This window comes from Petromyzon marinus, chromosome 61, assembly GCF_048934315.1.
Source record: "Petromyzon marinus isolate PM22_M1 ecotype Great Lakes invasive population chromosome 61, UKy_Petmar_22M1.pri1.0, whole genome shotgun sequence".
Taxonomy (NCBI): Eukaryota; Metazoa; Chordata; class Hyperoartia; order Petromyzontiformes; family Petromyzontidae; genus Petromyzon; species Petromyzon marinus.
This window is the reverse complement of record NC_133727.1, coordinates 10938307-10951507: the sequence shown is the minus strand read 5'-3', so window position 1 is coordinate 10951507 and position 13201 is coordinate 10938307. Positions and strand designations below refer to the sequence as shown.

The window sequence follows — 13201 nt, the reverse complement described above, 5'->3', positions numbered from 1 at the left end:
TCTCTTCGGAGGCATTGGTTCAAATCCCACGACTGCCAAATCTTGCTTTATATAACACACAACCTGCAAAAAATGTTTTGTCAGCTTCTACCTGATTAAAAAGAGTTCCTGACGAGCTTCAGGTGATGATGCCTATTGGCCATTTTTTGTTGGTGATGTCAACGACCACATCGCTTGGCCGAGTCGTGTAAGACGCTGGATTTAGGCTTCAGTCTCTTCTGAGGTGTGAGTTTGTGCCTCACCACTGCCAAAGCTTATTTAAAAATAAAAATAGACCTGCAAAAGATGTTTTTAGCCACTACAATAATAAAATACTTTCCAAACTTTCTACAAGTGTTGATGCCCATTGGCCAGGTCTGGTGTGGCTTTTGAGAAATAGGCAGCGTGGTCTAGCCATCTAAGGCGCTGGATTTATGGCACCTGTTTCTTTGGATGCGCGGGTTCAGATCCCACTGCAGCCAAAGAATGTTTTTTACATAAAACACGTGGAACAAATGTTTATTTATCATCTACATGAATACAATAATTTCACAACAAGCTATTGGTGACGATGCCCATTGGCTTTTTCTGGTATTGCTTCTAACATTGGAAACGGGGCCGGGTGGTTGACGGGAGCAAATTAAGTCTCCACTTTCTTAGGAGGCGTGGGTTCAAATCCCGCCGGTATGAACTGCCTTCTTTTTACGGAATAACAAACGTAAAAATGTGATTGAGCCACGAAGCTTCATACAAACTTTAACACTTGCTTTGGTGATGATGCACATTGGCGATTTCTGCGGCAGCTGTTTCAGACCAGGTAGTGTGGCCGAGCGGTCTAAGGCGCTGGATTTAGGCTCCAGTCTCTTTGGAGGCGTGGGTGCAAATCCCACGACTGCCAAATCTTGCTTTATATAACACACAACCTGCAAAATATGTTTTGTCAGCTTCTACACGATTAAAAAGAGTTCCTTACGAGCTTCTGGTGATGATGCCTATTGGACATTTTTGTTGGTGATGTCAACGACCACATCGCTTGGCCGAGTCGTGTAAGACGCTCGATTTAGGCTTCAGTCTCTTCTGAGGTGTGAGTTTGTGCCTCACCATTGCCAAAGCTTATTTAAAAATAAAAAATAGACCTGCAAAAGATGTTTTTAGCCACTACAATAATAAAATACTTTCCAAACTTTCTACAAGTGTTGATGCCCATTGGCCAGGTCTGGTGTGGCTTTTGAGAAATAGGCAGCGTGGTCTAGCCATCTAAGGCACTGGATTTATGGCACCTGTTTCTTTGGATGCGCTGGTTCAGATCCCACTGCAGCCAAAGACTGTTTTTACATAAAACACAACGTGCAACATATGTTTATTCATCATCTACACGAATATAATAATTTCACAACAAGCTATAGGTGACGATGCAATTGGATTTTTCCGGTATTGCATCTAACATTGGAAACGGGGCCGGGTGGTTGACGCGAGCAAATTAAATCTCCACTTTCTTAGGAGGCGTGGGTTCAAATCCCGCCGGTATGAACTGCCTTCTTTTTACGGAATAACAAACCTTAAAATGTGATTAAGCCATGAAGCTTCATACAAACTTTAACACTTGCTTTGGTGATGATGCACATTGGCGATTTCTGCGGCAGTTGTTCCAGACCAGGTAGTGTGGCCGAGCAGTTTAAGGCGCTGGATTTAGGCTCCAGTCTCTTCGGAGGCATTGGTTCAAATCCCACGACTGCCAAATCTTGCTTTATATAACACACAACCTGCAAAAAATGTTTTGTCAGCTTCTACAAGATTAAAAAGAGTTCCTGACGAGCTTCAGGTGATGATGCCTATTGGCCATTTTTGTTGGTGATGTCAACGACCACATCGCTTGGCCGAGTCGTGTAAGACGCTGGATTTAGGCTTCAGTCTCTTCTGAGGTGTGAGTTTGTGCCTCACCACTGCCAAAGCTTATTTAAAAATAAAAATAGACCTGCAAAAGATGTTTTTAGCCACTACAATAATAAAATACTTTCCAAACTTTCTACAAGTGTTGATGCCCATTGGCCAGGTCTGGTGTGGCTTTTGCGAAATAGGCAGCGTGGTCTAGCCATCTAAGGCACTGGATTTATGGCACCTGTTTCTTTGGATGCGCTGGTTCAGATCCCACTGCAGCCAAAGAATGTGTTTTTACATAAAACACGTGCAACAAATGTTTATTTATCATCTACATGAATACAATAATTTCACAACAAGCTATTGGTGACGATGCCCATTGGCTTTTTCTGGTATTGTTTCTAACATTGGAAACGGGTCCGGGTGGTTAACGCGAGCAAATTAAGTCTCCACTTTCTTAGGAGGCGTGGGTTCAAATCTCGCCGGTATGAACTGCCTTCTTTTTACGGAATAACAAACCTTAAAATGTGATTAAGCCATGAAGCTTCATACAAACTTTAACACTTGCTTTGGTGATGATGCACATTGGCGATTTCTGCGGCAGTTGTTCCAGACCAGGTAGTGTGGCCGAGCAGTTTAAGGCGCTGGATTTAGGCTCCAGTCTCTTCGGAGGCATTGGTTCAAATCCCACGACTGCCAAATCTTGCTTTATATAACACACAACCTGCAAAAAATGTTTTGTCAGCTTCTACCTGATTAAAAAGAGTTCCTGACGAGCTTCAGGTGATGATGCCTATTGGCCATTTTTGTTGGTGATGTCAACGACCACATCGCTTGGCCGAGTCGTGTAAGACGCTGGATTTAGGCTTCAGTCTCTTCTGAGGTGTGAGTTTGTGCCTCACCACTGCCAAAGCTTATTTAAAAAATAAAAATAGACCTGCAAAAGATGTTTTTAGCCACTACAATAATAAAATACTTTCCAAACTTTCTACAAGTGTTGATGCCCATTGGCCAGGTCTGGTGTGGCTTTTGAGAAATAGGCAGCGTGGTCTAGCCATCTAAGGCACTGGATTTATGGCACCTGTTTCTTTGGATGCGCGGGTTCAGATCCCACGGCAGCCAAAGAATGTTTTTTACATAAAACACGTGGAACAAATGTTTATTTATCATCTACATGAATACAATAATTTCACAACAAGCTATTGGTGACGATGCCCATTGGCTTTTTCTGGTATTGCTTCTAACATTGGAAACGGGGCCGGGTGGTTGACGCGAGCAAATTAAGTCTCCACTTTCTTAGGAGGCGTGGGTTCAAATCCCGCCGGTATGAACTGCCTTCTTTTTACGGAATAACAAACGTAAAAATGTGATTGAGCCACGAAGCTTCATACAAACTTTAACACTTGCTTTGGTGATGATGCACATTGGCGATTTCTGCGGCAGTTGTTCCAGACCAGGTAGTGTGGTCGAGCAGTTTAAGGCGCTGGATTTAGGCTCCAGTCTCTTCGGAGGCATTGGTCCAAATCCCACGACTGCCAAATCTTGCTTTATATAACACACAACCTGCAAAAATTTTTTTGTCAGCTTCTACAAGATTAAAAAGAGTTCCTGACGAGCTTCTGGTGATGATGCCTATTGGCCATTTTTGTTGGTGATGTCAACGACCACATCGCTTGGCCGAGTCGTGTAACACGCTGGATTTAGCCTTCAGTCTCTTCAGAGGTGTGAGTTTGTGCCTCACCACTGCCAAAGCTTATTTAAAAATAAAAATAGACCTGCAAAAGATGTTTTTAGCCACTACAATAATAAAATACTTTCCAAACTTTCTACAAGTGTTGATGCCCATTGGCCAGGTCTGGTGTGGCTTTTGCGAAATAGGCAGCGTGGTCTAGCCATCTAAGGCACTGGATTTATGGCACCTGTTTCTTTGGATGCGCTGGTTCAGATCCCACTGCAGCCAAAGAATGTTTTTTACATAAAACACGTGCAACAAATGTTTATTTATCATCTACATGAATACAATAATTTCACAACAAGCTATTGGTGACGATGCCCATTGGCTTTTTCTGGTATTGCTTCTAACATTGGAAACGGGGCCGGGTGGTTGACGCGAGCAAATTAAGTCTCCACTTTCTTAGGAGGCGTGGGTTCAAATCTCGCCGGTATGAACTGCCTTCTTTTTACGGAATAACAAACCTTAAAATGTGATTAAGCCATGAAGCTTCATACAAACTTTAACACTTGCTTTGGTGATGATGCACATTGGCGATTTCTGCGGCAGTTGTTCCAGACCAGGTAGTGTGGCCGAGCAGTTTAAGGCGCTGGATTTAGGCTCCAGTCTCTTCGGAGGCATTGGTTCAAATCCCACGACTGCCAAATCTTGCTTTATATAACACACAACCTGCAAAAAATGTTTTGTCAGCTTCTACCTGATTAAAAAGAGTTCCTGACGAGCTTCAGGTGATGATGCCTATTGGCCATTTTTGTTGGTGATGTCAACGACCACATCGCTTGGCCGAGTCGTGTAACACGCTGGATTTAGGCTTCAGTCTCTTCTGAGGTGTGAGTTTGTGCCTCACCACTGCCAAAGCTTATTTAAAAATAAAAATAGACCTGCAAAAGATGTTTTTAGCCACTACAATAATAAAATACTTTCCAAACTTTCTACAAGTGTTGATGCCCATTGGCCAGGTCTGGTGTGGCTTTTGAGAAATAGGCAGCGTGGTCTAGCCATCTAAGGCACTGGATTTATGGCACCTGTTTCTTTGGATGCGCGGGTTCAGATCCCACTGCAGCCAAAGAATGTTTTTTACATAAAACACGTGGAACAAATGTTTATTTATCATCTACATGAATACAATAATTTCACAACAAGCTATTGGTGACGATGCCCATTGGCTTTTTCTGGTATTGCTTCTAACATTGGAAACGGGGCCGGGTGGTTGACGGGAGCAAATTAAGTCTCCACTTTCTTAGGAGGCGTGGGTTCAAATCCCGCCGGTATGAACTGCCTTCTTTTTACGGAATAACAAACGTAAAAATGTGATTGAGCCACGAAGCTTCATACAAACTTTAACACTTGCTTTGGTGATGATGCACATTGGCGATTTCTGCGGCAGTTGTTCCAGACCAGGTAGTGTGGTCGAGCAGTTTAAGGCGCTGGATTTAGGCTCCAGTCTCTTCGGAGGCATTGGTTCAAATCCCACGACTGCCAAATCTTGCTTTATATAACACACAACCTGCAAAAAATTTTTTGTCAGCTTCTACAAGATTAAAAAGAGTTCCTGACGAGCTTCTGGTGATGATGCCTATTGGCCATTTTTGTTGGTGATGTCAACGACCACATCGCTTGGCCGAGTCGTGTAAGACGCTGGATTTAGGCTTCAGTATCTTCAGAGGTGTGAGTTTGTGCCTCACCACTGCCAAAGCTTATTTAAAAATAAAAATAGACCTGCAAAAGATGTTTTTAGCCACTACAATAATAAAATACTTTCCAAACTTTCTACAAGTGTTGATGCCCATTGGCCAGGTCTGGTGTGGCTTTTGCGAAATAGGCAGCGTGGTCTAGCCATCTAAGGCACTGGATTTATGGCACCTGTTTCTTTGGATGCGCTGGTTCAGATCCCACTGCAGCCAAAGAATGTTTTTTACATAAAACACGTGCAACAAATGTTTATTTATCATCTACATGAATACAATAATTTCACAACAAGCTATTGGTGACGATGCCCATTGGCTTTTTCTGGTATTGCTTCTAACATTGGAAACGGGGCCGGGTGGTTGACGCGAGCAAATTAAGTCTCCACTTTCTTAGGAGGCGTGGGTTCAAATCTCGCCGGTATGAACTGCCTTCTTTTTACGGAATAACAAACCTTAAAATGTGATTAAGCCATGAAGCTTCATACAAACTTTAACACTTGCTTTGGTGATGATGCACATTGGCGATTTCTGCGGCAGTTGTTCCAGACCAGGTAGTGTGGCCGAGCAGTTTAAGGCGCTGGATTTAGGCTCCAGTCTCTTCGGAGGCATTGGTTCAAATCCCACGACTGCCAAATCTTGCTTTATATAACACACAACCTGCAAAAAATGTTTTGTCAGCTTCTACCTGATTAAAAAGAGTTCCTGACGAGCTTCAGGTGATGATGCCTATTGGCCATTTTTGTTGGTGATGTCAACGACCACATCGCTTGGCCGAGTCGTGTAAGACGCTGGATTTAGGCTTCAGTCTCTTCTGAGGTGTGAGTTTGTGCCTCACCACTGCCAAAGCTTATTTAAAAATAAAAATAGACCTGCAAAAGATGTTTTTAGCCACTACAATAATAAAATACTTTCCAAACTTTCTACTAGTGTTGATGCCCATTGGCCAGGTCTGGTGTGGCTTTTGAGAAATAGGCAGCGTGGTCTAGCCATCTAAGGCACTGGATTTATGGCACCTGTTTCTTTGGATGCGCGGGTTCAGATCCCACTGCAGCCAAAGAATGTTTTTTACATAAAACACGTGGAACAAATGTTTATTTATCATCTACATGAATACAATAATTTCACAACAAGCTATTGGTGACGATGCCCATTGGCTTTTTCTGGTATTGCTTCTAACATTGGAAACGGGGCCGGGTGGTTGACGGGAGCAAATTAAGTCTCCACTTTCTTAGGAGGCGTGGGTTCAAATCCCGCCGGTATGAACTGCCTTCTTTTTACGGAATAACAAACGTAAAAATGTGATTGAGCCACGAAGCTTCATACAAACTTTAACACTTGCTTTGGTGATGATGCACATTGGCGATTTCTGCGGCAGCTGTTTCAGACCAGGTAGTGTGGCCGAGCGGTCTAAGGCGCTGGATTTAGGCTCCAGTCTCTTTGGAGGCGTGGGTGCAAATCCCACGACTGCCAAATCTTGCTTTATATAACACACAACCTGCAAAATATGTTTTGTCAGCTTCTACACGATTAAAAAGAGTTCCTTACGAGCTTCTGGTGATGATGCCTATTGGACATTTTTGTTGGTGATGTCAACGACCACATCGCTTGGCCGAGTCGTGTAAGACGCTCGATTTAGGCTTCAGTCTCTTCTGAGGTGTGAGTTTGTGCCTCACCATTGCCAAAGCTTATTTAAAAATAAAAAATAGACCTGCAAAAGATGTTTTTAGCCACTACAATAATAAAATACTTTCCAAACTTTCTACAAGTGTTGATGCCCATTGGCCAGGTCTGGTGTGGCTTTTGAGAAATAGGCAGCGTGGTCTAGCCATCTAAGGCACTGGATTTATGGCACCTGTTTCTTTGGATGCGCTGGTTCAGATCCGACTGCAGCCAAAGACTGTTTTTACATAAAACACAACGTGCAACATATGTTTATTCATCATCTACACGAATATAATAATTTCACAACAAGCTATAGGTGACGATGCAATTGGATTTTTCCGGTATTGCATCTAACATTGGAAACGGGGCCGGGTGGTTGACGCGAGCAAATTAAATCTCCACTTTCTTAGGAGGCGTGGGTTCAAATCCCGCCGGTATGAACTGCCTTCTTTTTACGGAATAACAAACCTTAAAATGTGATTAAGCCATGAAGCTTCATACAAACTTTAACACTTGCTTTGGTGATGATGCACATTGGCGATTTCTGCGGCAGTTGTTCCAGACCAGGTAGTGTGGCCGAGCAGTTTAAGGCGCTGGATTTAGGCTCCAGTCTCTTCGGAGGCATTGGTTCAAATCCCACGACTGCCAAATCTTGCTTTATATAACACACAACCTGCAAAAAATGTTTTGTCAGCTTCTACAAGATTAAAAAGAGTTCCTGACGAGCTTCAGGTGATGATGCCTATTGGCCATTTTTGTTGGTGATGTCAACGACCACATCGCTTGGCCGAGTCGTGTAAGACGCTGGATTTAGGCTTCAGTCTCTTCTGAGGTGTGAGATTAAAATCGTCGTGGCTGAAGCACATTTTCCAGTTTGTTATTGTGTAAAAAGAAGGCAGTTTATTACGGCGGGAATTGAACCCACGCCTCCTAGGAAAGTGGAGACTTAATTCGCTACCGTGGACCACCCAGCCCCCGTTACCAATGTTAGAAGCAATACCAGAAATAGCCAATGGGCATCGACACCAACAGCTTGTTGTGAATCTATTTTATTATTGTAGAATCTGAAAAATATTTTGCAAGTTGTTTTATGTAATAACAATATTTGGCAGCAGTGGGATCTGAATCCACACATCTGAAGAAACAGGTACGTAAATACAGTGCCTTAAATCGCTAGGCCGCGCTGCCTATTTCCCAAACACAACATCAGAAATGGCCAATGGGCACCATCACCAGTAGACAGTTTGGAAAGGATGGTATTATTGTACTGGCTATAAACATTTTGCAGGTGTTTTTTCATTTTTAAATACGTTTTGGCAGTGGAGAGGCACGAACCTCACTCCTCAGATGAGAATGCAGCAAAAATCCAGCGTCTCACACCCCTCGGCCAAGCTATGTGTTCGTTGACGGCACAGCAACAAAAATGGCCAATGGACATCATCACCAGCATCTCGTCGGGAACTTATTTTAATCGTTTCGAAGCTAACACACATATTTTGCTGGTTGTGATTTATATAAAACAAGCTGTGGCAGCGGTGGGATTTGAACCCACGCCTCCGAGGAGACTGGAGCCTTAATCCAGCGCCTTAGACCGCTCGGCCACGCTACCTAGTCGTTGACAGCAGCAACAGAAATCACCAATGCGCATCATCACCAAAAGCTCGTTTTAAAATTTGATTAAAATCGTCGTGGCTGAAGCACATTTTACAGTTTGTCATTGTGTAAAAAGAAGGCAGTTTATTACGGCGGGAATTGAACCCACGCCTCCTAGGAAAGTGGAGACTTAATTCGCTACCGTGGACCACCCAGCCCCCGTTACCAATGTTAGAAGCAATACCAGAAATAGCCAATGGGCATTGACACCAACAGCTTGTTGTGAATCTATTTTATTATTGTAGAATCTGAAAAACATATTTTGCAAGTTGTTTTATGTAATAACAATATTTGGCAGCAGTGGGATCTGAATCCACACATCTGAAGAAACAGGTACGTAAATACAGTGCCTTAAATCGCTAGGCCACGCTGCCTATTTCCCAAACACAACACCAGAAATGGCCAATGGGCACCATCACCAGTAGACAGTTTGGAAAGGATGGTATTATTGTACTGGCTAAAAACATTTTGCAGGTGTTTTTTTCATTTTTAAATACGTTTTGGCAGTGGAGAGGCACGAACCTCACTCCTCAGATGAGAATGAAGCAAAAATCCAGCGTCTCACACCCCTCGGCCAAGCTATGTGTTCGTTGACGGCACAGCAACAAAAATGGCCAATGGACATCATCACCAGCATCTCGTCGGGAACTTATTTTAATCGTTTCGAAGCTAACACACATATTTTGCTGGTTGTGATTTATATAAAACAAGCTGTGGCAGCGGTGGGATTTGAACCCACGCCTCCGAGGAGACTGGAGCCTTAATCCAGCGCCTTAGACCGCTCGGCCACGCTACCTAGTCGTTGACAGCAGCAACAGAAATCACCAATGCGCATCATCACCAAAAGCTCGTTTTAAAATTTGATTAAAATCGTCGTGGCTGAAGCACATTTTACAGTTTGTCATTGTGTAAAAAGAAGGCAGTTTATTACGGCGGGAATTGAACCCACGCCTCCTAGGAAAGTGGAGACTTAATTCGCTACCGTGGACCACCCAGCCCCCGTTACCAATGTTAGAAGCAATACCAGAAATAGCCAATGGGCATCGACACCAACAGCTTGTTGTGAATCTATTTTATTATTGTAGAATCTGAAAAACATATTTTGCAAGTTGTTTTATGTAATAACAATATTTGGCAGCAGTGGGATCTGAATCCACACATCTGAAGAAACAGGTACGTAAATACAGTGCCTTAAATCGCTAGGCCACGCTGCCTATTTCCCAAACACAACACCAGAAATGGCCAATGGGCACCATCACCAGTAGACAGTTTGGAAAGGATGGTATTATTGTACTGGCTAAAAACATTTTGCAGGTGTTTTTTCATTTTTAAATACGTTTTGGCAGTTGAGAGGCACGAACCTCACTCCTCAGATGAGAATGAAGAATAAATCCAGCGTCTCACACCCCTCGGCCAAGCTATGTGGTCGTTGACGGCACAGCAACAAAAATGGCCAATGGACATCATCACCAGCATCTCGTCGGGAACTTATTTTAATCTTTTCGAAGCTAACACACATATTTTGCTGGTTGTGATTTATATAAAACAAGCTGTGGCAGCAGTGGGATTTGAACCCACGCCTCCGAGGAGACTGGAGCCTTAATCCAGCGCCTTAGACCGCTCGGCCACGCTACCTAGTCGTTGACATCATCAACAGAAATCACCAATGCGCATCATCACCAAAAGCTCGTTTTAAAATTTGATTAAAATCGTCGTGGCTGAAGCACATTTTACAGTTTGTCATTGTGTAAAAAGAAGGCAGTTTATTACGGCGGGAATTGAACCCACGCCTCCTAGGAAAGTGGAGACTTAATTCGCTACCGTGGACCACCCAGCCCCCGTTACCAATGTTAGAAGCAATACCAGAAATAGCCAATGGGCATCGACACCAACAGCTTGTTGTGAATCTATTTTATTATTGTAGAATCTGAAAAACATATTTTGCAAGTTGTTTTATGTAATAACAATATTTGACAGCAGTGGGGTCTGAATCCACACATCTGAAGAAACAGGTACGTAAATACAGTGCCTTAAATCGCTAGGCCGCGCTGCCTATTTCCCAAACACAACATCAGAAATGGCCAATGGGCACCATCACCAGTAGAGAGTTTGGAAAGAATGGTATTATTGTACTGGCTAAAAACATTTTGCAGGTGTTTTTTCATTTTTAAATACGTTTTGGCAGTGGAGAGGCACGAACCTCACTCCTCAGATGAGAATGAAGCAAAAATCCAGCGTCTCACACCCCTCGGCCAAGCTATGTGGTCGTTGACGGCACAGCAACAAAAATGGCCAATGGACATCATCACCAGCATCTCGTCGGGAACTTATTTTAATCGTTTCGAAGCTAACACACATATTTTGCTGGTTGTGATTTATATAAAACAAGCTGTGGCAGCGGTGGGATTTGAACCCACGCCTCCGAGGAGACTGGAGCCTTAATCCAGCGCCTTAGACCGCTCGGCCACGCTACCTAGTCGTTGACAGCAGCAACAGAAATCACCAATGCGCATCATCACCAAAAGCTCGTTTTAAAATTTGATTAAAATCGTCGTGGCTGAAGCACATTTTACAGTTTGTCATTGTGTAAAAAGAAGGCAGTTTATTACGGCGGGAATTGAACCCACGCCTCATAGGAAAGTGGAGACTTAATTCGCTACCGTGGACCACCCAGCCCCCGTTACCAATGTTAGAAGCAATACCAGAAATAGCCAATGGGCATCGACACCAACAGCTTGTTGTGAATCTATTTTATTATTGTAGAATCTGAAAAATATTTTGCAAGTTGTTTTATGTAATAACAATATTTGGCAGCAGTGGGATCTGAATCCACACATCTGAAGAAACAGGTACGTAAATACAGTGCCTTAAATCGCTAGGCCGCGCTGCCTATTTCCCAAACACAACACCAGAAATGGCCAATGGGCACCATCACCAGTAGACAGTTTGGAAAGGATGGTATTATTGTACTGGCTAAAAACATTTTGCAGGTGTTTTTTTCATTTTTAAATACGTTTTGGCAGTGGAGAGGCACGAACCTCACTCCTCAGATGAGAATGAAGCAAAAATCCAGCGTCTCACACCCCTCGGCCAAGCTATGTGGTCGTTGACGGCACAGCAACAAAAATGGCCAATGGACATCATCACCAGCATCTCGTCGGGAACTTATTTTAATCGTTTCGAAGCTAACACACATTTTGCTGGTTGTGATTTATATAAAACAAGCTGTGGCAGCGGTGGGATTTGAACCCACGCCTCCGAGGAGACTGGAGCCTTAATCCAGCGCCTTAGACCGCTCGGCCACGCTACCTAGTCGTTGACAGCAGCAACAGAAATCACCAATGCGCATCATCACCAAAAGCTCGTTTTAAAATTTGATTAAAATCGTCGTGGCTGAAGCACATTTTACAGTTTGTCATTGTGTAGAAAGAAGGCAGTTTATCACGGCGGGAATTGAACCCACGCCTCCTAGGAAAGTGGAGACTTAATTCGCTACCGTGGACCACCCAGCCCCCGTTACCAATGTTAGAAGCAATACCAGAAATAGCCAATGGGCATCGACACCAACAGCTTGTTGTGAATCTATTTTATTATTGTAGAATCTGAAAAACATATTTTGCAAGTTGTTTTATGTAATAACAATATTTGGCAGCAGTGGGATCTGAATCCACACATCTGAAGAAACAGGTACGTAAATACGGTGCCTTAAATCTCTAGGCCGCGCTGCCTATTTCCCAAACACAACACCAGAAATGGCCAATGGGCACCATCACCAGTAGACAGTTTGGAAAGGATGGTATTATTGTGCTGGCTAAAAACATTTTGCAGGTGTTTTTTCATTTTTAAATACGTTTTTACAGTGGAGAGGCACGAACCTCACTCCTCAGATGAGAATGAAGCAAAAATCCAGCGTCTCACACCACTCGGCCAAGCTATGTGGTCGTTGACGGCACAGCAACAAAAATGGCCAATGGACATCATCACCAGCATCTCGTCGGGAACTTATTTTAATCGTTTCGAAGCTAACACACATTTTGCTGGTTGTGATTTATATAAAACAAGCTGTGGCAGCGGTGGGATTTGAACCCACGCCTCCGAGGAGACTGGAGCCTGAATCCTGTGCCTTAGACCGCTCGGCCACGCTACCTAGTCGTTGACAGCAGCAACAGAAATCACCAATGTGCATCATCACCAAAAGCTCGTTTTAAAATTTGATTAAAATCGTCGTGGCTGAAGCACATTTTACAGTTTGTCATTGTGTAAAAAGAAGGCAGTTTATTACGGCGGGAATTGAACCCACGCCTCCTAGGAAAGTGGAGACTTAATTCGCTACCGTGGACCACCCAGCCCCCGTTACCAATGTTAGAAGCAATACCAGAAATAGCCAATGGGCATCGACACCAACAGCTTGTTGTGAATCTATTTTATTATTGTAGAATCTGAAAAACATATTTTGCAAGTTGTTTTATGTAATAACAATATTTGGCAGCAGTGGGATCTGAATCCACACATCTGAAGAAACAGGTACGTAAATACGGTGCCTTAAATCTCTAGGCCGCGCTGCCTATTTCCCAAACACAACACCAGAAATGGCCAATGGGCACCATCA

The 13201-nt window shown here is 43.4% G+C and overlaps 8 non-coding genes across 8 annotated transcripts; 2 read left to right on the top strand and 6 right to left on the bottom strand.

Annotated features, from left to right (window-relative positions):
• The first annotated feature begins 795 nt into the window (after positions 1 to 795).
• TRNAL-UAG (transfer RNA leucine (anticodon UAG)) lies at positions 796 to 877 on the top strand. The gene has a single exon. It is a non-coding gene; the product is annotated as a tRNA-Leu (tRNA).
• Positions 878 to 6665: 5788 nt separating this feature from the next.
• On the top strand, positions 6666 to 6747 carry TRNAL-UAG (transfer RNA leucine (anticodon UAG)). Its single transcript has one exon. It is a non-coding gene; the product is annotated as a tRNA-Leu (tRNA).
• A 1719-nt stretch (positions 6748 to 8466) lies between these two features.
• Positions 8467 to 8548, bottom strand: TRNAL-AAG (transfer RNA leucine (anticodon AAG)). Its single transcript has one exon. It is a non-coding gene; the product is annotated as a tRNA-Leu (tRNA).
• Positions 8549 to 9306: 758 nt separating this feature from the next.
• TRNAL-AAG (transfer RNA leucine (anticodon AAG)) lies at positions 9307 to 9388 on the bottom strand. The gene has a single exon. It is a non-coding gene; the product is annotated as a tRNA-Leu (tRNA).
• Positions 9389 to 10145: 757 nt separating this feature from the next.
• On the bottom strand, positions 10146 to 10227 carry TRNAL-AAG (transfer RNA leucine (anticodon AAG)). Its single transcript has one exon. It is a non-coding gene; the product is annotated as a tRNA-Leu (tRNA).
• Positions 10228 to 10984: 757 nt separating this feature from the next.
• TRNAL-AAG (transfer RNA leucine (anticodon AAG)) lies at positions 10985 to 11066 on the bottom strand. Its single transcript has one exon. It is a non-coding gene; the product is annotated as a tRNA-Leu (tRNA).
• A 754-nt stretch (positions 11067 to 11820) lies between these two features.
• On the bottom strand, positions 11821 to 11902 carry TRNAL-AAG (transfer RNA leucine (anticodon AAG)). The gene has a single exon. It is a non-coding gene; the product is annotated as a tRNA-Leu (tRNA).
• Positions 11903 to 12657: 755 nt separating this feature from the next.
• TRNAL-CAG (transfer RNA leucine (anticodon CAG)) lies at positions 12658 to 12739 on the bottom strand. The gene has a single exon. It is a non-coding gene; the product is annotated as a tRNA-Leu (tRNA).
• Between the last annotated feature and the right edge of the window lie 462 nt (positions 12740 to 13201).